The sequence below is a fragment of the Panthera leo genome, chromosome C2, assembly GCF_018350215.1.
Source record: "Panthera leo isolate Ple1 chromosome C2, P.leo_Ple1_pat1.1, whole genome shotgun sequence".
Lineage (NCBI taxonomy): Eukaryota > Metazoa > Chordata > Mammalia > Carnivora > Felidae > Panthera > Panthera leo.
In genome coordinates this window covers 124,036,871-124,059,091 of record NC_056687.1, presented here as the reverse complement: position 1 = coordinate 124,059,091, position 22,221 = coordinate 124,036,871, and the positions used below count along the sequence as shown (strand labels likewise).

At 44.3% G+C, this 22,221-nt stretch overlaps 1 pseudogene; it reads left to right on the top strand.

Moving 5' to 3' along the window:
• The first annotated feature begins 1,686 nt into the window (after positions 1 to 1,686).
• Positions 1,687 to 9,916, top strand: LOC122229342 (annotated as a pseudogene).
• The last annotated feature ends 12,305 nt before the right edge of the window (positions 9,917 to 22,221 follow it).

Genomic DNA, 22,221 nt, shown 5'->3' with positions numbered 1-22,221 from the left:
AAGGGATGAAAAAAGTTTACTGAGAGAGGAAAGGCTGTTTGGTTTTTAATAGTCATATTGCCCTTGTGAGGGAAGGGATCTGGAAAGACCATTGGTGGATTTCCATTTTAGCAGGGGTAAGACTATTCCTACATTAGTCCCTATGGGTTGGGAGACTGCTGTAGACAGATTTAGTAATGGTGCCCATGTGTATAGGAGCTTAGAAGCTCTAAAGTCTATTTAAATACATTATCTCACTTAGTCTCTGGGAGAGGTGACTCTCCAACTCTGTCAGGCAATGTTAGTCACAGTATTTCCAGATATCTTGCTTAATCTTATGCTTCCTGATGTTTACTGGTTGAGATTCTGTAGGCTCCTCTAATTCCAATATTTCTTTTTACTTATGAACAGAGAAAGGCAGGCTAAGGTTTTGAAAATTTTTACTTATATAGCCTGGACCTTTCTCAGGAACTTTGGACTGCTATCTGAATATTACCACTGGAATGTCTAAATAAGCATCTCAAACTTAACATGTCCCCATTGATTTATTTCTTTCAATTTACTTGTCTTGCAGTCTTTCCTATGGCAGAAAATGGCAATACAGAGGCATAGCCTCTTAAAGATATATAGGCCAAAAACTTGGAGGCATCCTTCTCTTCTTTTTTTAAAAAAAATGATTATTTGGGGGGGGGGAGGGGCAGAGAGAGAGAATCCCAAGCACTGACAGTGCAGAGCCCAACACGGGGCTCCATCTCACAAACTGTGAGATCATGAGCTGAGCCAAAATCAAGAGTCGGACACTTGACCTACTGAACCACCCAGGTGCCCCTCTCTTCTTCTTTAAAAAAAATTTTTTTTAATTTAAGTAAATTCTGTGGCTAATGTGGGGCTCAAACTCATGACCCTGAGCTCAAGAGTCGTATGCTCCACAGACTGAGCCAGCCTGGCACCCCATGCATCCTTCCCTTCTTCCTTCACACCTCATGTCCAGTCCATTAGGGAATCCTGTTTGCTCCACCATTCAAAATATATCTACCATCCAACCACTTTTCATTACCTCCATACTGGTCCAAGTTTCCATTATCTTTCACTTGGATCACTGTCAAGCCTTTTTAATAATCCTATGTGGTAGGAGCTCAATAAAGACTTATTTTTTTAATATTTATTATTTTGAGAGACAGAGTGTGGGCAGGAGAGGGGCAAAGAGAGAGGGAGACATGGAATCCAAAGCAGGCTCCAGGCTCTGAGCTGTCAGCACAGAGCCCGATGTGGGGCTCGAACTCACAAACTGAGAGACCATGACCTTAGCCAAAGCCGGTCACTTAACTGACTGAACCACCCAGGCGTCCCTAGACTTATTGAATGAATAAATGAAGCAATGTCCAGGTATGTGTTATCATTGGCTCTTGAGACCCCTTGCCATATTTTGGAGAGAGAGTGAAGAAGTAATATTTGGGCAGTAGGTACTGTGAGCCCTCAGAGGAGACAGTTGGGAAAAAATTGAACAAACATGAAAAATACAGACAAGAGGAGTTAGTGGAATTGGGACTCTGGGTGGGAATCGGCAAAGGGACTCAGGTCACTGAGTGACCCGTCCCTGCTGTTGTGATTGCCCATTCTTTGCCTGTATAGAGACTGGCTTCCCTCTGTTGACCGGTCCAACATGGGATCCTGTGATGTGATCTCCAAGAAGCCCAAGATGGATGAATGATCTTTGTTGAAGACCAGGTGAAGAGAGTAACCTTCCTTCTCAGCTCTGGGAGTGGTGCATCCTGTGGAAGGAGAGAGTTGAATGGAATGGGCAAGCTCCTCCAACTGTGGCTGGAGAAGAAAGGGGAGGAAGTAAGGAAAAGGGCAAGGAAGGAAAGGTGAGGAAGACATATAGTTGTGGCCTGGCCTAGGATCCCTTCTTCTCCTCTGGGGCCACCCTGTACCCCTCCTTCTCCCTCTCCCCATAGGAGATCCAGCAGCTTTCTAGCAGCTTAGGTCTTTTCCTGCTTTGAGAGTCCTTCCAGAAGCTCGTTGTTCTTTGCCCTCTTTTTTTAGTCATTCTTTCAGTGAACACCTAAAGCCCAGTTCCCTCCTCTTGGACACTCAGGAGCTCTTCTCCAGACTGGCTAATGGAGTATGGTTTGGGAAAGTGCCTGGCTGGGTCCCCTCCATGTTGAGTTCAATTTCCTCCTTTGGGTGTGTTTCAGCTTCCAACTGGGATGTTTGCCACAGCAATTTTAACAACCACACTCTGCATGGAGGTTCTTAAAGCTATATAGGCAAACGAAAACCAGAAAGGAATTCTTAAGAAAAGCCAAGTACTTATCAGAATTTCCACTCCCATCAGACCCAGAAGCTCTGTACTAGCCTGCCCATAACTGCTTAGTGAGAATTATTTAACCAGCTTGAATTCTTTCTCTAACCACATCGAAATCCAACATCCTGAGGGAACGGGAAGTCTCCCCCGACCACTACCCTCTCTGCTCTTCCCCAAGCCTTCCTCATCCAGCCAGTACCATTGTTATTCACCAGGCTGCTTGAGAGAAAAACCTAGAAGTTTGTGTTTATTTTTCCTTCTCCCTCACTTCCTATCATTTCCATCAGTAGGGCCTGCTGCCTCTATGGACATCGTGGACAAGTGCAGTGGTCTGCTAACTGGTCTCCCTGCTTCCACGCTTGTCTGCCTACAGACAGCCCTCCTCACAGCGGCCAGAGCTGTCTTTTCAAGGACGAGACAAATCCCCTCTCACTTTGCTCCAAAGACTCCCACTGCACTTTTGATTCGTTTCTAACTTCTTCCCATGGTGAGCGAGGCTCTGTGCAATGTGGGCTCAGCCGTTCTCTCCAGTCACACGTGTGCTGCTCTCTCCCTCAGCCCCATGGCTGTGTCTGTTCCTTCAGCTTGCTAAGCTTGTTCCTGTCTCAGCACCACAGGATTTGTTGTTGGCAATGCTTAAAATGCTCCGTGAGGATTTCCTCATGGCTGGCTCCTTAGTATTTAGGACTCAGTCCAGTACTATTGCTCTCTAATGAAACCTTCCAAAACTCAGTGGCTTCAAAACAGAAGTCATTTATTTTGCTTATATATCTGTAATTTGGGCTTGGCTTGATGGGAAAGATGCATTTTTGTTCCAAGCAGCATCAGCTGGGGCAAATCACCAGAGAACTGGGGATCTGCTTCTTAGATGGCTTACCCACATGGCGGGCAGTGTGGAAGCCTGGGGGGCCTTGGTTGTTCATGTGGCTTGGTTTCTAGAGAAGTGTCCCAAAAGATTTAGATGGAAGCTGTATTGTCTTTCACTTTTTTTTCCTAAGTTTATTTATTTATTTTGAGAGAGGGAGAGAGGCGGAGCTCGAGCATGCACAAGTGGGGGAGGGGCAGAGAGGGGGGGAGGGAGAGAGAATCCCAAGCAGGCTCCACACTGTCAGTGCAGAGCCTGACATGGGGCTTGATTTCACAAACCCTCAGATCATGACCTGAGCAAAATCAAGAATTGGATGTTTAAACAACTGAGCCACCCAGGCGCCCCAGCTGTATTGTCTTTTATGACAGAAGTCACATAGCATCACTTCTGCTGTACTTTATTAGTTGAGCAAGTCAAAAGACCTGTCCAACTTCAAGTGGAGGGAACATGGAAGAGGGAGTTGAAGAGGGAGTGTCAGGGTTTACACAGAATGGAAATAGTGTTCTTCTGGATGATTCTGGGTATCGCTATCTGCCACAGCTATGTCCTCAGGGTGGCTTTCACTGACCACCCTGTGTAATTTAGCTCTTCTTCCCCACCCCTAGATAGTCATTCTTTATCACTTCAGCCTCTGCTTCCTTCGTACCTACCACCTACCATCATCTTAAATTATTTTGTCTTTTTATTTATTTGCTCACTTTCAGCCTTACACAAGAATATAAATCCTTTCAGAGCAAGAGCCTTACATGAAGGGAGGCCAGATGGGAGGCTGATGCACTGAGCCCTGGCAGTTGTGGTCAGAGAGGTGATGGCTATTTAGAGATACGTAAGGTTGGAGATGTTGGTCTTTGGAGACTGACTCACTATGGGGGATGAGGAGAGAAAGGAGGACACTGGGTTACCTGTCCGTGTCAGATGGAGAAAGGGCTCAGGACTGAGGGAGTGCACAGCTCAGGATTCCCTGGCAGAGGCCATGCTGAGACCTGCACTCCTGGAAGGGTAAAAGGGTGTTATATGTGTGGGGAGGCTGGCTAGATGCACCCTGAACCCCTTTCCTCTTTTCTCCAATTTCCAGCCACTTTCTCAACCCTCCTGCAGTTAGGTGGGGGTCAAGTGAAGTTATGGTCAAAGAAATGCCAGTGGAAGCTGATGGGTACCACTTTCTCAGGTGATCTATTAAAAGCCACCATGAAAGATTCTGCACGTCCCCTTTCTCTTCCTTATAGGAGGTGTGTTAGTGATGGCAGCATCACAGATGGGGTAGGCCTGGTCTCCTGAACGACTTTGTGGAGGAGAGAACCACTCCCTCACAGCCTTTTTTATTTTATGATGCAACATTTTTGAAGAGACAAGGGCAGTTCTACGGTGTCCCCACATTCCGGATTTATCTCGGTGTTTCTTCGTGTTGTTATTTAACTTCTTCCTCTATTCTTTGTATTTCCTGCCAACTGAAAGTCAGCTCTACAGCTTGATTAGATTCAGGTTAACTTTTCTGGTAAGAAATATTTCAAAGATAATGTACTTTAACATTGCCTCCTATCAGGAGGGACATCAGTGTTAGGTTGTTCTACCTCTGGCGATGTTATGTTTGAAGACTGAGTTTAGATGGTGGTTGCTAGATTTCTCCATTGTAAAGATGCTTCCCCTTTTTGCATTTAGTATGTAAACTATGGGGTAACGCTTGGTCACCATTCTGACATCCTGTTACTGAACAACATTTCATTTAATCTTTTTAGCATCTGTTGTGGTTTCTTCCCTCAGTTGTTTATATTTACTATTTTTCTAGCATTTTTCAGCAATTTACTATGTGCTGGGCATTCTTTTATGGTTCTATCTGTATTTTCTTTATCTCTTTCTCACTCTCTCTTTTTCCTCCTTCCTTCCTTTTTTCCTTCCTTCCTTCCTTCTTTTCTTTTCTCCTTCCTTCCTTCCCATCTTCCTTCCTTTCCTTCCTTCCTCTTCCTTCCTTCCTTTTTTCCTTCCTTCCTTCCTTCTTTTCTTTTCTCCTTCCTTCCTTCCCATCTTCCTTCCTTCCTTTTTTTCTTCCTTCCTTTCCTTCCTTCCTCTCCTTCCTTCCTTCCTTCCTTCCTTCCTTCCTTCCTTCCTTCCCATCTTCCTTCCTTTCCTTCCTTCCTCTCCTTTCTTCCTTCCTTCCTTCCTTCCTTCCTTCCTTCCTTCCTTCCATCTCTACACCCATCGTGGGGCTTGAACTCACCACTCTGAGATTAAGAGTTGCATGCCCTGCCAACTGAGCCAGCCAGGTGTCCCTATATTTTCTTTTCTAATTTCACAATAATAGAGATAATGAGAAAACTTTATTTTATAAGTGAGGAAACTGTGAAATGGAGAAGGTGTGTTAGCTTTCCACTGCTACTATAATAAAACACCACAAGCTACGTGACTTAAAACAACAGAAATTTATCTTAGAGTTCTTGAGGTCAGAGGTTTGAAATAGGTCTCACTGGACTGAAATTAAGGTGTAAGTGAGGCTGCTTTCCTCCGGAAGTCTTTAAGGCAAAATCTTTTTCCTTGCAGCTTTTATTTTTCTATTTTATTATTATTTTTTAAAGTTAATTTATCAGAGAGAGAGAGAGAGAGAGAGTAAAGTGCAAGTGAGGGAGGGGCAGAGAGAGAGAGAGAGAGAGAATCCCAAGCAGGCTCTGTGCACTGTCAGCACAAAGCCGGATGCAGGGCTTGAACTCTTGAACCATGAGATCATGATCTGAGCCAAAGTAGGACACTTAACAGACTGAGCCACCCAGGTGCCCTTTCCTTGCAGTTTTTAGAGGCTGCCTGCATCCCTTGGCTCATGGTTCCCTTCCAACTTTTTTTTGCTTTGGTCTTTTATTTATTTATTATTATTATTATTATTTTAAGTTTATCCATTTTGAGATGGGGGGAGGGTAGAGAAAGAATTCCAAGCAGGCTGTGCATTGTCAGTGTAAAGCCCAATACAGGGCTTGAACTCAAGAGCCGGAGGTTCAATGGACGGAGCCACCCAGGCACCCTCTCCCTTCCGACTTTAAAGCCAGCATTGGTGGACTGAGTTCTCATACATTATCACTTCGATCTTGCTTCTATTGTCACATCTATTTTTCTCTGGGGACTTCATCCACTTTTAAGGACCTTTGTGATCCCTTTGGGCCTACCCCAGGAAACCCAGGACAATCTCCTTATCTTAAGGTCAGTTCTTTAGTCCCTTTAATTCCATCTGCAACTTTAATTCTCCTTTGCTATGTAACCTAACATATTCCCAGGTTCTGGGGATTAGGACATGGACATCTTTAGAGACAACATTATTGTGCTGACCACAGAAGCTAAGTAACTTGCCTTGATCATACAGCAAGATAGCGGCAGAGCTGGGATCTGGGCTCTGGCAGCCTGGTTCCAGAGCCCACATTTTGAATCCCTATGCTATGCTTTCTCTAAAAATGTACTAAGTTGTGGGGTTGGGATAGTTTATTATGACTTGCATAAAACATCCCTTCAGACTTCCTCTTCTGATTTCATAAAGTATCATGAAATTCTCTATTACAGTTTGGCTTCCCACGCTATGCTAGAGTGTCTAGATCCAGAGTCTGGAACTTAGACTCAAATTTCAGCTAGACCACTTACTTGCTATATGATCTGGGCAGATTATTAAATTTCTCCGTGCCTTAGTTTCCATAATGTAATGTGTAGTGAAAAAATAGTATTTCCCCTATAAGGACGATTTTTTTAACTAAAATGATTATATACAACTGCTCTGTGTTAGTCAGGATTTCATTCTTTCTGTATATTTCTAAGGGATCACCTGGCCAGATTAGCTTTCTAGATCTTATTTTTCATCCACAATCACCAAGTAAAGGAGTCACTTGGAACAATCTTGCTACAAAGAACACAAAACTTCAGTGGAAAACAATTGACCTATTATAGTGACCACTAGAGCTGGTATTAGGATCCATTGATAAATTTTTCTAGAGCAAATACCACAATAAACTTGATCCCCTTTTAAAAAATGCTGTTAACTTTTACAATTTTTTTTTTTTTTTAGAATATTGACATTTTGGCAGTATTTGTGTTTTATTGTCTTTTCAGAAACTTTAAATGGATTTTGATTTTTACCTAATGTCCTTTTTCTGATTCAGGATCCCATTCAAGATACCATATTGCCATGCGTTATCTCCTTGGGCTCTTCTTGGCTATGAGAGTTTCTCAGACTTTCCTTGGTTTTGAGGGTCTTGACAATTTTGAGGAGCACTAGTCCCTTTTGTACCATGCTCTTCTACTGGAATTTCTCCAATGTTTCTCTCATGGTTAGCTTGACATTATAGGTTTTGGGGAAGACAACCACAGAGAAAAAGACCCATGTTCATTATATCATATCAAGGTACACACCATCAGTATGAGTTATCATTGTTGATACTGACCTTAATCCCCTGGCTGAGGTGGTCAGGTTTCTCCACGGTCAAAGTATTCTTTTTCCCTCTTTCCATACTGTTATCATTAGAAAGAAGTCACTATGTCCAACATACACATAGAGGAGGAGTAGGGAGTTATGTTCAGGCTCCTTCAGGGGGTGTAATAATTTCTAGGGTTGAGTAACAAACTAACACAAACTAGGTGGCTTAAAATGACAAATTTATTCTCTCACAGTTCTGGGGGCTGGAAATCTGAAATCAAGGTGTCAGCAAGGCCATGTTCTCTCTGAAGTTTCTAAATGTTTATTTATTTTTGAGAGAGAGCACACGCGCCTGGGTGAGTTGGGGAGGGGCAGAGAGAGAGGGAGACATAGAATCTGAAGCAGGATCCAGGCTCTGAGCTGTCAGTACAGAGGCCGACATGGGGCTCAAACTCACCAACTGTGAGATCATGACCTGATCTGAAGTCGGATGTCCAATCAACTGAGCTACCTAGGTGCCCCATCTCTCTGAAGTTTCTAGAGAAGTTCATCTGTGCCCCCTCCTAGCTTCTGGTGCTGCTGGCAAACCTTGGGGTTCCTTGGTTTGTTATGTAACACTCCAGTGTGCCTGCTTCCACTGGCACCAGGTGTTCTTCTCCTGTTGTCTTTGTCTGTGTCCCTCTGTTATAAGAATACCAATTATATTGGATGGGGGCCCACCCTAGTGATCTCATCTTAACTTGATCCCATCTGCAAAGACTTTCCAAGTAAAGTCACAGTCACAAGTACTGCGGTTTAGGACTTTAACATAAATTATTTGGAATTCTTCTGCACAGGAGATTTATCACTTCTCCCCTATTCATTTATTTATTTAATCATTTGTTTACATCAGTATGAGTTAACACTTTGCTATATTTATTTATTAACTCCAGAAGTCATTTTGGGATTTTCTACATAGATAATCATGTCGCCTGTAACTCCTTCCCAATCTGCGTATCTTTTTTTTTTTTTTTCTTTTTCTTTTAAGTAAGCTCTAAGCCCATTAGGGGACATACATGAACTCACAACCCTGGGATCAGGAGTGGCATGCCCTGCTACTAACTAAGCCACCAGGTGCCCCCCGTCTGCATATCTTTTATTTCCTTTTCTTGTCTTATTGTAGTAACTAGGACTCCTAGCACAAGGTTGATTAAGGGGGGTGAGAGAACGGGGCACCTGGGTAGCTCAGTCAGTTAAGAGACTGACTCTTGATTTGGGCTCAGGTTGTGATCTCATGGTTTGTGAGTTTGAGCCCCACATCCGCCTCTGCGCTGACAGTGGGGAGCCTGCTTGAGTTTCTCTTTCTCCCTCTCTTTCTGCCTTTCCCCCACTCATGCTGTCTCTCTCAAAAGTAAATAAATAAACATTTGGAAAAAAAAAAGAGGGGTGAGAGAACGACCATGCGCCTCACCCTACCCAGCGACAACAGCTCAGCAGAGTGTATCCGAGTATAGAAGGGCAGGCTCCCGGAGAGGGAGTCTGTGGGACCAGGGAGAATGGATTTACATATGAAGAATATCAGAACTGCAAAATGGCCCCTGTGCCGCACCAAACACTGGCCTCGAGTGGCAGCGATCTGTGGTCCTGGGTTAGGAGGTCTGGCCAATCAGTTGACTCGGGCCTAGATCTTCACTAGAGTGAGATACCAAACTTTCCCCAAAGCACAGTGCCAGCCAAACACCCATGTGTCTGCATTCCTGAATGGCAGATCCTGAGTGATGATGCAGGCGGGTTCCACAGGGATGAAGGCGACCTGCTCTCAAAGATGACAATCCCAGTGAGTGTTTTCTGCCTTCCGGGTGTGGACACCCTGGTGATCACTGATGCAGCTCCAAGTTTGAGGTTGGAGACATCATGCTGATCTGTCATCACATCAACCTACCTGGTTTCTGTGGTTCGAGCCCTCTCAGAAGGCCCAATGATGACAGGTTTGGAACTTGTTTCCCTGTCATGTCTGAGGCCTATGACCGGGATGTGAGGCAGAAGGCTCACGGTGCCTGGAAACAAATGGGGGGGGGGGGGGGGCAGAGAAAGCTTCAGCAAGGCACGTATGTGATGGTGGTGGGTCCCACCTATGAGACTGTGGCCTTACCTGCTGCAGAAGCTGGGTGGGGGCAGATGCTGTCAGCATGAGCACAGTACCAGAAGTTCTAGTTGCAAAGCGCCATGGACTTTGAGCCTTTGGCTTCTCCCTCAACACCAAGAAGTCATCCTGGATAATGAAAGCCAGGAGACAATCACGAGGAAAGTACTAGAGGCCGGGAAACAAGCTGTGCAGAAATTGGAACAGCTTGTCTCTATTCTTATGGCTGGTACTCCACTGCCTGGCAATGCCATTTAACCAGTCCTGGAGTGGCCTCTCCCTAATGGGATCCAAGTAGGTACCTCCTACTTTGGTCCCTTGCTGGGGTCACACGCCTCAGCCACTAAGTAGGAGGAGAGAGGAGAGCAAGATTCCTTCCTTCACCTTCCCCTTTCCTCCCACCAGACCCTTCTGTGCTGGCTCCTCTTTGCTCAGTTGTCACAAAGCTCTTTTCACCCCCTGTTCTTCCCCCAGAGCTAGAGCCCAAGCCCGACCACACAGCTGTGTGTATGCCCTGGGTGTGGCTTGGGCTGTCAAACTTGACACGGTAGCTGCTGCTGTCTTTTTGAGATAATGTTTTCACATTCCTGGAGACTCAGTTCTGCCTCCTCCCAAGCACTAGAGACCACATAAGGGCCAGTCCAGTCCAGTCCAATACCTCTTGGACTTTAATACTATCATAAATAAATAAATAAATGAATAAATAAATAAATAAATTTATATATATTTCTCCTACTACTTTATATATATATATGGCTTATTTATTTATTTATATAAATGTATATATATTTCTCCTACTACTATATATATATATATATATATATATATATATATATATAACATATATATGGATTATTTATTTATTTATATATTTATATAAATTTATATATATTTCTACTACTTTATATACATATATAACATATATATATATATGACTTATTTATTTATTTTTGAGAGAGAGTGAGAGAGGGAGTCAGTGAGAAAGGTGGACAGAGGATCTGAAGCAGACTTTGTGCTGACAGCAGAGAGCCCTATGTGGGGCTTGAACTCACAAACCGTGATTTCATGACCTGAACTGGAGTTGGACGCTTAACTGACTGAGCCACCCAGGCAGATGAAATGGAAAAAAAAAAAAAAAAAAAAAGAATGGTGAGAGAAGGCATCCTTGACTTGTTCCCAATTTTAGGGGAAAAGCATCCAGTTTCTCACTGTTAGGTACGATATTAGTTCTAAGGATTTTTGCCCATTTGGACAATCTCTCTTTTTTTGTTTTTTAAGTTTTTATTTTAATTTCAGTATAGTTAACGTATAGTGTAATATTAGTTTCAAGTGTACAATATAGTGATTCAGCAATTCCATATGTCACCCAGTGCTCATCACAGCAAGGGCACTCCTTCATCCCCATCACCTATTTCACCCATCCCCCCCCACCACCTCCCTGCTGGTAACCATCAGGGGTATGGTAACTGGTAACTGTTCTCTACAGTTAAGCATCTTTTCTTCTCTCTCTCTTTTTTTCCTATTGCAAGTTTGTTTTGTTTCTTAAAATCCACAAATAAATGAAATCATATGGTATTTCTCTTTCTCTGACTTATTTGCTTAGCATTTTACTCTCTGGCTCCATCTGTGTTGTTGCAAATGTCAAGATGTCATTCTTTTTATGGCTGAATAATATTCCATTGTATATGTATACCACATCTTCTTTTTCAATTCATCAATCTATGGACACTTGGTCTGCAGCCATATCTTGGCTATTATAAATAATGCTGCTATAAACACAGGGGTGCATATATCCTTTTGAATTACTGTTTTTGTATTCTTTGGGTAAATACCCAGTAGTGCTATTGCTAGATCATAGGGTAGTTCTATTTTTAACTTTTTGGGGGACCCTCCATACAGTTTTCCAGAGTGGCTGCACCAGTTTGCATTCCCACCAATAGTGCATGAGGGTTCCTTTTCTCCACATCTTTCCCAACACTTATTGTTTCTTATATTGTTGATTTTAGCCATTCTGACAGATGTGAGGTGATATCTGATTGTGGTTTTGATTCACATTTCTCTGATGATAAGTGATATTGAGCATCTTTTCATGTGTCTGTTGGCTATCTGTGTATGCTTTCTTTGAAGAAATGTCTGCTCATGTCTTATGCCCATTTTTAAATTGGATTATTTGTTTTTTTGGTGTTGAGTTGTATAGTTCTTTATGTATTTTGGATACCAACCCTTCATTGGATATGTCATTTGCAAATATTGTCTCCCATTCCATAGGTTGCCTTTTAGTTTTGTTGATTGTTTGCTTTGCTGTGCAGAAAATTTTTATTCTGATGTAGTCCCAATAGTTTATTTTTGCTTTTATTTCCCTTGCCTCAGGGGACCTATCTAGAAAAAAGTTGCTGTGACCAATGTCAGACAAGTTACTGCCTGTGTTCTCTTCTCTTCTAGGATTTTAATGGTTTCCTGTCTCACATTTAGATGTTTAATCCATTTTGAGTTTATCTTCATGCATCGTGTCAGAAAGTGGTCCAGTTTCATTCTTGTGCCTGTTGCTGTCCAGTTTTTTCCTGACACTATTTGTTGAGGAGACTTTTTCCCATTGGATATTCTTTCCTGTTTTGTCGAAGATTAATTGACTATATAATTGTAAGTTTATTTCTGGGTTTTCAATTCGGTTCTATTGATCCATGTGTCCATTTTTGTGCCAGTACTATACTGTTTTCATTACTACAGCTTTGTAATATAACTTGAAGTCCAGAATTGTGATGCCTCCAGTTTTGCTTTTCTTTTGCAAGTTTACTTTAGCGATTCGAGGTCTCTTGTGACTCCATGCAAATTTTAGGATTGTTGGGGTGCTTGGCTGGCTCAGTTGGAGGAACATGCAACTTTTGATCTCAGGGTTGTGAGTTTGAGCCCCATGTTGGGTGTAGAGATTACTTAAAAATAAAATCTTCAAAAAATTTTCAAGATTGTCTGTTCTAGTACTGTGAAAAATGCTTCTGGTATTTTGACAGGGATTGCATTGAATGTGTAGATTGCTTTGGATAGAATCTACATTTTAACAATATTTGTTCTTCCTATCCATGAGTGTGGAATATCTTTCCATTTTTTTTGTGTCCTCACAATCTCTGTGGTTTTTTTTTTAATGTTTACTTATTTTTGAGAGAGAGAGAGAGACAAGGAGAGAGAGGCAGAGCATGAGTGGGGGAGAGGCAGAGAGAGAGGGAGACATAGAATTTGAAGCAGGCTGCAGGTTCTGAGCTGTCAGCACAGAGCCTGACATGGGGCTTGAACTCAGACCATGAGATCATGACCTGAGCCGAATACAGAGGCCGGCTGAGCCACCCAGGTGCCCCACAATCTCTGTTTTTTAATCTGTGTACTTAGATGATTCACATTTGAAAATTATTTGCAAAATATTCTTGTTTTTAGAGCAGTTTTAAGCTTACAGCAAAATTGAGCAGAAAGTAGGAGAGTTCTCAGGTATTTTCTCCCTATTTGTAGCTTGTCTTCTGATTCTCTTGAGACAATTCATATTTAAAGTGATTACTGATATCACTGGATTAATATTCACCATGCTTGTAACTTTTTCCTATTTTTATTCTTGTTCTTTATTTGTCTGCCCCCTTTTTTCTGCCTCCTCTGGTTTTAACTGAGGATTTTTGTATGATTCCATTTTAACTTGATCTCTTTTTGAAGAAAAGTTTTGCTGTTATTAGTTATATTAGTGGTTCTCAGCTGACAATGATTTTGCTCCCTAGGTGACATCTGGCAATGCCTGGAGACATTTTTCATTGTAATAGCTGTGAGAGTGTTATGGTATTAGCAGGTAGGGGCTGGTGATGCTGCTGAATATCCTACAATGCATACTACTGTCTTCCCCAGCAAAGAATGATCTAATCCAAACTGTCAGTGGTTCCACATGTGCTCCCCTTTGTTCACTGTGTAAAAGCAGTTCTACCTCCTTCTGCTGATCAGGGTCAGTTCAGTTGCCTTTTCCACAATGGCGACTGTTTCTGTCATCGGCAGGATGCTAGTAAGGAGCTGTAGCTTGTAGTTCAGTGGGAACTTGTATTCCTTGGCAAGAGTGTAGCCCGTTTGGGGACCAGAACCTTCTACCTTGCAGAGTCCAGAGTTGCAGGCATGGGAAGCACAAATTTGGTCATGGGAGAGATGGTAAATGGGCCACTCCTTCTTCTCCTCTTTAGTTTCCAGACCCTGGAGGATCTTCTGTTCCACTGCAGCTTACCTTCTTCCCCAGCTTAGCTGACCGATTGCCTCTTGGCCATCTGCACGCCAGTCTCACTTTGTGGCTCTTCAGTTCTGTCTCCTCTGTCTCCTACTTGGATTAGTTTTGCCTCCTCAGGGTGCCACTAAGCTCCTGCCACTGGGTCCCTGACTTCCCCCTCTGGGAAGCTTCACTGATTCCTCAGGAAGCTCAGACCAGCACCTCAGACTTTCCGTCTAGTGTTACTGAATGCCTCCCCAGATCTTTGCCCAGATAAAATGTCCTGAGACAGTAACTTAACAAGAATAGGGAAGACTTTTGGAGGAGGAACCTGTATTGCTGAGTTTATTTATCTGTCTAATTCTTGTTATATTAATGCTTTGGTTAGAATGGGATATTTTATAGGATATACCAAGAGGCCTGCTAGGACTGGTTGTTTTGTTGTTGTTGTTGTTGTTGTTGTTGTTTGTTTTGAATGAATAATTATTCACAGTGCTCAAAGTTCAAAAGGAACAAAACAATATTCAATGAAATGTTTCCCTCCTATCTCTATTTTCCAGCCACCCAATTCCCCCCCCCCTTTTTCCAATGTTTATTTATTTTTTTGAGGGGGGGAGGGGAGGAGAGAGAGGGAGATACAGAATCTGAAGCAGGCTCCAGGCTGATGCAGGGCTCAAACTCACAGGCCATGAGATCATGACCTAAACCAAAGTTAGCCACTCAACCAACTGAGCTACCTAGGTACCCCAGTTAATTTGTGTTTTTAACTTCATTCATCTTGGAGATTTTTCCATATTGGCTTCATTAACTTTAATGTCTACACAATCATTGGATAAATGCATCATAATTTATTTAACTATTCCTCTGTTGACAGACATTTAGGTTGTTTTCATCTTTTTTTTTTTTTTTTACGTTTGTTTATATTTATTTTGAGTGAGAGAGAATTCCAAGTAGGCTCTGTGCTGTCAGCACAGAGCCCGATGTGGGGCTTGATCCCTCACACCATAAGATCATGACCTGAGCCAAAATCAAGAGCCAGGTGGTTAACTGACTGAGCCCCCCGGTGCCCCAAAGATGGTTCCATCTTTGACAAGACTGCCACAAACCTCGTTCATGAGTCTTTGTGCAAATGTGCTAGTATATGTTTACAATAAGCTCCTAAAAGTAGAATTGCTGGGTCAAAAACTACGTGTATTTTAAAATTTTGATTGATGTTGACTGACTATTCAGATAACAGGTCAAACTAGCTCTCATGGGAGGAACTGAGGCCCCTAGAGCCAATTCCTCCTCAGTCCTCCCATGACACACATTCCAGCATTGCACAGGACTCACCATTTTTTGACATTTGGTCTGACTTGCTGATACGGGTCTCAAGATGTCTCTATTGGCAAGATCTTCCTAAAGTTATATTTTATTCTATAGAAGGTGTACATCACAATCTGCCTAGTCATGTCTCTATTGAGGTTGCGACAAAATGGAGCTAAGCAGATGACCTTATAGAGAGCATTTTGGTGAACAGGTCAACTTGTGTTTTTTGTCAAGTAGTTTGTCAAGTAGTTACTATTTGCCTAAGCAAATAATGATAGCTAACACTTGGTATGAGCCAGGCACTGCTGTAAACCATTGTGATATATTTTCTCAAAAGTCCTGAGTTAGGTATCATTATTATTAGCTTAATTTTATACATGTGAAGGCTTAGGCATACAGGTAGACAATATTTCCTGGGTCCTAGACCTGATAAGAGATGGGGCTGGAGTTAAAACCCAGTCATTCCAGACATTCTAGGGGCACCTGGCTGGCTCAGTCAAAAGAACATATGACTCTTGTTCTTGAGGCTGTGAGTTCAAGCCCCACATTGGGTGTGTAGAGTTTACTTAAAAAACAAAAACAATGGGGCACCTGGGTGGCTCAGTTGGTTAAGCCTCCAACTTTGGCTCAGGTCATGATCTCACGGTTTGTGAGTTCCATCCCTGCATGGGGCTATGTACTGATGGTGTGGAGCTGCTTGGGATTCTCACTTTTCCCCCACCCCTCACCCCCATCCTCTGCCCCTCCCCCAACTTGCTCTCTCTTTCTCTCAGAATAAATAAATAAACTTTAAAAAACAAAAACAAAACCCAGTCAATCTAGCTCCAGTCAGTAGTCCCATATTGAGGCATTTGGTCCAATGGGTAACTTTATTTACTTATTTTTATTTAAATCCAAGTTAGTGAGCATATAGTGTAATAATGATTTCAGGAATAGAATTTAGTGATTCATCACTCACATGTAACACCCAGTGCTCATCCCAACAAGTGCCCTCCTTAATGCCCATCACCCATTTAGCCCATCCCCCCACCCAACACCCTGCCAACAACTCTCAGTTTGTTGTCTGTATTTAAAAGTCTCTTATGGTTTGTCTCCCTCTCTGTTTTTATCTTATTTTTGCTTCCCTTCCCCTATGTTCATCTGTTTTGTTTCTTAAATTCCACATATGAGTGAAGTCATATGATATTGTCTTTCTCTGACTGACTTATTTTGCTTAGCATAATACACTCTAGTTCCATCTACAAAGGGTAAGTACATTTACAAGTAAGATGCTGTTGGGGTGCCTGCTGGCTCAGTTGGAAGAACTGGCAACTCTGGATCTCGGGGTTGTGAGTTTGAGCTCCACGTTGGGAGTATAGATTGCTTGAAAATCTTAAAAAAAAAAAAAAAAAAAAGTTATCAAATTACTCTCCAGGAAGGCTGTGACAGTCTCTGTCCCACCAGAGTGAAGGTGGAGGCCCTTTTTTCTTTCAAGCAGTATGTCTTTTTTACTTCCATATCCTGGCTGTAGAGGATATGAAAATGAAATACACCCAGCATACAGTCCAGCATAAAGTAGGCAGGTGCTCCCCTGACTGCTGACTAAAAGAATGGATGGATGGATGGATGGATGGATGGATGGATGGTTGAAGGGGGGCAGACAAGTGTGGAGAGAGGGCACCTAGGTGTCTCAGAGGAACCATTGCCCAGTTCGGTGCCCTACTTGGAAAACTCATTCACACAAGTGTGAAGTGTTTGTTATTTTTCTGCTCTTACCTCAGCTAGCTGCTTAGGTGCTGTCGCCCCTTCTTTTAGGTATCTGCTAAAACGTCTCCCTCTGAGAGGCCTTCCCTGACAACACTGCAGAAAATAACAATCCCCACCCCACTCTACAACTCCTTACCCCCCTACTCTGCTTTACATAGCATTTATTCCCTTTGACACCTATGTGCTGCTTTTTACTACTTCTATCTTATTGCTCGTCTTCCCTGCCTCCCCTCCCTGCCCCTGCAACAGAATATAAACCTCACAAGAGCCTGGGCTTTGTTTTGTTCACTCATTTATCCCCAGTGCCAAGGACATTTCCTGGCATTAGCAGGCTTTCAATCAATATTTGGTGAATACGGCATTTATTATGCACTGTTCCAGGAAGTGACGGTGCAGCAGCCAGCAAGACAGAGGACCTGCCCTCAGGGCCCAACGCGAATCCTGCTGGGGGTAGCAGCCAAAGAGCTTCTCCCTACTCTGGGCTCAAGGTCCCTCGGCTTCTTTCTGAGGAAGTGTGACCAGCGGCGACGCCCTCCGCGTCTGCCGGCCACGCCCCCGGCAGCCGGCCTGCGCCGCAGCGCCCCCTGGCGGGCCTCGTTAGCCCGGCGTCCCTGCCGCGCGAGTCGGCGCCTCGCTCCGCTGCGCGCAGGACCTCCCCCCTGGCCTGGCGCGCTGGGAACCCCGGGAGCTCCCGGCCCGTTTCCTGCCGGCATTCACACACTTCTGCTTCTGCCCCTGGCGGGAAGAGGAAGGAGGGCAGAGGGAGGGCGGAGCGCAGGGCGAGGCTGGCGGGGAAAGGGAGGAAGTTCGGGGTTCTGGCCTCTTCTCCCACCTTGTCATCCGCAAACGTGACTTTTCAAGCGTGAGGTCTCCTCATTTTTGGACGGCCTGGCTTCTTCCCCGGGCCCACCTCGGGTCTCATCTGACCCCCCTTCTCCGCGCGGAAGGAGGTCAGAAGGCGGGGCCGAGGGCTGTGCCAGTGTCCTCCCGGGGACCTGATGTCCCTGCCCGGTACTAGAGTTTGGGGGGTGAAAGCAAGCGGTGCCTATGCATTTGGGTCGAGTTCTACGGGTTCACGGGCACTAGGCGCGTCCCGGCGTGCGCCGCGTGGGTGGACGCCCTGCCCCCAGACTTTAGGGAAAGGCAAAGCCGGCAGCAGTGGGAGCAGAGGTTAGGGTGACACCTGGCGGCCGCAGGCTTCGAACCAGACATACCTTAGGGGTCACTTGCCCGAGGGATCCTGGTTTTGGGCGTCTCTTTCTAGGCCTGCCCCTAAAGCAGATCCTCAGTCTACTTCACTTAGTGGCTGGGAGCCAGGATCATTGGAAATTTGCACGATTAGGTGGGGATCGGTTTTGAAGAGCTGAGGAATGACAAAACAGGATAGTTCTTGGTGTTGGAACTCAAGTTTCTTGCCTTCGTGGTTGGTGTAGTGGCCCTCTGTAGTCTCCCTCCTCACCCCATCTATATATATTTTTTTATTTTTCTAATTTGTAATTTTTTATTTTAGAGCGAGTTAGAGCACGAGCCGGGGAAAGGAGCGGGGGAAAGATTGAGAGAGAATCTCAGTCAGGCTCCATGCCCAGCCCTGAGCCGACTGTGGGGCTCCATCCCACGACCCTGGGATCCTGACCTGAGCTGACATCAAGAGGCCGCAATCAACCCACTGAACCACCCAGGTGTTCCCTATATTGTTCTTTTTATTCTAATCTTGAAAGGGCCTTTGTGATTATAAAAATGATGCCTAGTCATTGTTAAAAAAAAAAAAAAGGACAAAGAAAATATTGTTTCCGTTGGAAGTCCTCCCCTTCCCTTGAACATAGGCCTGTGATCCCTGGGAGTGCAGGTGTGCTAGTTCTCTTTCCCTCATCCTGGCAGGAGCCTTCCGTTAAGGGTCAAGTCCACACCCTTCCTGATGTTGGCAGGATTGGCCCATCCACCCCAAGGTTGGAACCCTGCTAGAGGCAGCTTTATAGCTGGTGGAGCCCTCCTGCCAGAGGGTGGCAAGGGGCTTCCCCCAAGGTTTCTCACTGTCTCTTTTTGATTAAGTTTGATTAAATTTTTTGTCCTTTTTGTCCTTATAAGGTTGTTGCCTACTCAAAGACAATTTTATTTATTGTAGTAGATTTACCTTAATGTATTATTGGTAGCCACTCTTACCGTGGGTGATTCCCTTTTTCAGTTGATGGACCAGATCCCAGGTCTGGGGTGGGAGAAACCAAAGGTTGTGGGCCGCTCTTCTGGTTTAGTTATGCTATCCTTGTTTTCTACCTTACATAGTATGTGACTGTATTTGTTTGTTCCTCATAAGCCCACAAAAATAGCCAGTTCAACAATTCTGCGAATATCATGCTCCAAAACTTAGGTGTTCTCTTTCAAAGAGCTGACAATCTGGGCGTGTCATGCAGTTTATTGAGAAAGCCTGTGGGTAGACAGAGTGGGGACAAGTCTGGGTGCAGAGGCTGAGGTTCCCAGAGATTCCCACTCATATGAGGCCTAGAGCCATTGTCTCATGTGGTGGTTCCCAGGTTTTTGGAGTTCATGAGCCTGTGAAGTATCCCCTATAGTTATTGGGGAAACAACACGGACTTGCTTTGGCACATCAGGATGTTGGCCAAAACAAATGCTATGATCACTTCAGAATAGAAGGGGGTGTTTTAACACCAAGAATCTCTAAATGGAAGTTTTTCGCATTTCACTAAGGACTGGTGGAACAGGCAAGGACAGTATGGGTCCTATTGGGCATCTAGGAGCCCTGGGTGATTCCCTTCGCCAGGGGCTGGCTGCCGTGAGCACCCTGAGGCCTTGGTGATCAGGGAGGGACATCCACTCAGAGTGGAAGTCTCTGAAAACGCAGGCTTCACAGTATCAAGCTCCGTGTTTCATGTCCCTGCTCTGTGGCTGGTCACCATCTCTGGACTTTGGGACCTTTGGGACAGGTCTCTGTCTACTTCCCACATTGTTTTGTGGTTCTGACTGCCCACTCAATGACTAGCTGGCTAAGGATAGGCACCTTGATAGATGTGACTGCTGGCAGTCCAGCATAGTGCCCGATACTCAGCAGGTGCTTACAACATGCTTATTGCCGGAATAAAGTATACTCACTTTCCCCCTTTTGTATTTCCAATTAAATAATTAAGGAAGTACTCACTGTAAGCTACTTTAAAATGAGAGGGGAAATGGCTAATTTCATGCTGAGAGAGGAAAAATATGTGTTAGTTTTCCCACAGGCTACTTTATAACCACTTGATTTCCTTTAAGTTGTGTATTTTCTGTTGTGCAATCTACACTCCTCAAAAGAGAGGTACTCATGCCTTTCACTGTCCCACCTTCTAGAATAGGGATTCTTGGGGTGCCTGGGTGGCTCAGTTAGTTAAGCGTCTGACTTTGACTCAAGTCATGATCTCGAGGTTCATGGGTTTGAGCACTGTGTCAGGCTCTGTGCTGTCAGCGCCTGTGTGATTCTGTGTCTCCCTCTCTCTCTGCCTCTCCCCCTACCCCTCAAAAATAAATAAACATAATTTTATTTTTTAGAACAGGGATTCTCGGCCTCACTGCCCATTAGGAGAGTGGGAGTTTAAAATATTGACACTCAGGGCCCTTCCTCTGATGAACAGAATCAGGGTCTTGGGGTGGGGGGGGGGGTAAGGTGGGGGCTGGAGGTCTGAATGTTGGTTTTTGTTTGTTTTTTAAATCAGTTTTACCAGCGATTCTAATGTGCATCCGTAACTGAGAACCCGTAGCCTAGATGCATCTTTTGGTGCCCTAGCAACTGAGTAAGAGGAAGGGATGAGGCAGGAGGAAGTTATGGACAAGGATAGGAGACTGGGGTTTCAGACCTGGTCCCCCACTTGTTGTGGTTTCTGTGGTTTAAGGCCTTGGTTTTGTCTTTTGTAAAGTGGGGATGATGATGACTGCCTATAGGGTTGTTTTGGGGATTATCTGAGTGCCTGGCACTGAGTAACAGGTTGTCATGGTTATTTTAATTACTTACTCAACTAATTTATTTTTGAGTGGGCTCTGCACCCAGCATGGGGCTTGAACTCACAACCCCGAGAACGAGTCCCATGCTGTACCACTGAACCAGCCAGGTGCCCCTGTGATTTCTTTTCTTTTCTTTTCTTTTCTTTTCTTTTCTTTTCTTTTCTTTTCTTTCTTTCTTTCTTTCTTTCTTTCTTTCTTTCTTTCTTTCTTTTCTTTCTTTCTTTTTCTTTCTTTCTTTCTTTCTTTCTCTTGCTTTCTTGCTTTCTTTTTTTTTTTTTAATGTGTCACTTGTCTAGGTTACGATACCCAGCTCTCTGGTCAAACACCAGTCTAGGTGCTGCTCTGTGGTTATTTTTTAGATGTGATTGACATTGAATAAAGCAGATTACCTTTCAGTAATGTGAGAGAGCCTGGAAACAGATGAAGGTCTTGGAGGAAAAGACTGCAGTCCCCTCAGGAGGAAGAAAGTCTGCTTCAAACTGCCTTTGGACTTGAGATTGCAACATGGACTCCTGCTGCAATTTCCAGCCTGGTGGTATGCCTTACAGGATTCAGGATTTCAGACTGGCCAGCCCCCTAAATCTCATGAGCCAATTCCTTAAAATCTCTCACCTTTTGCACTGGAGAACTTTGACCAGTGTTCCGTAAATAATGGCTCCTGCCGTTATCATCTAACTCAGCAGTGGCTCCGGCTGGTTTGGGTTAAAAAGGCTGCAGCTTTATAGGTCAGGGCAATAGGCATTATTGTGAGGAAGTGATAGCAATGAGCTTCCACTCTGAGATTCCAGTGTGTGAAGTCCAGATCCAAAGATAAACACATGGCACAAAAATCCTTGTCTCTTTCTTCATCTGAAATATAGAGATTTCCCTCAGGAGGGGAGTCCTATAGCACATGGCACAGAGCCCCAGACTTGGAGGTCGAGAGGCTTGGCTTTGGCTCCTGGCTCTGTCACCAACTTATTGTGTGACCTTGGGCAAGTCCCCTGCCTTCTCTGGTTTTTGGCTTCCTGAGGGACTTGGGCTGTGTGATGTGTGAGGGGCTTTTGGTCGCAAAGCCTCTGAGTCTAGAGTTTCCTCTGGTGCTTCGACTTGCAAAGCACATTTCCCACCAGTTTGTTTACCTGCTGGAGTCTGGTTTCTGCTTCCTAAGTTGTTGCAGGTTGGGGCACTTATATTTATGCTCAGGGGAGAGGCCACATGGCTGAACTGTGGATGTCCTATCCTGGCTTGAGAGGATGCCTCAGATCTCACCCCCAGCTGTCCCCAGGCTGCTAGCGGCTAGGAGGCTCCAGGACGTGGAAAA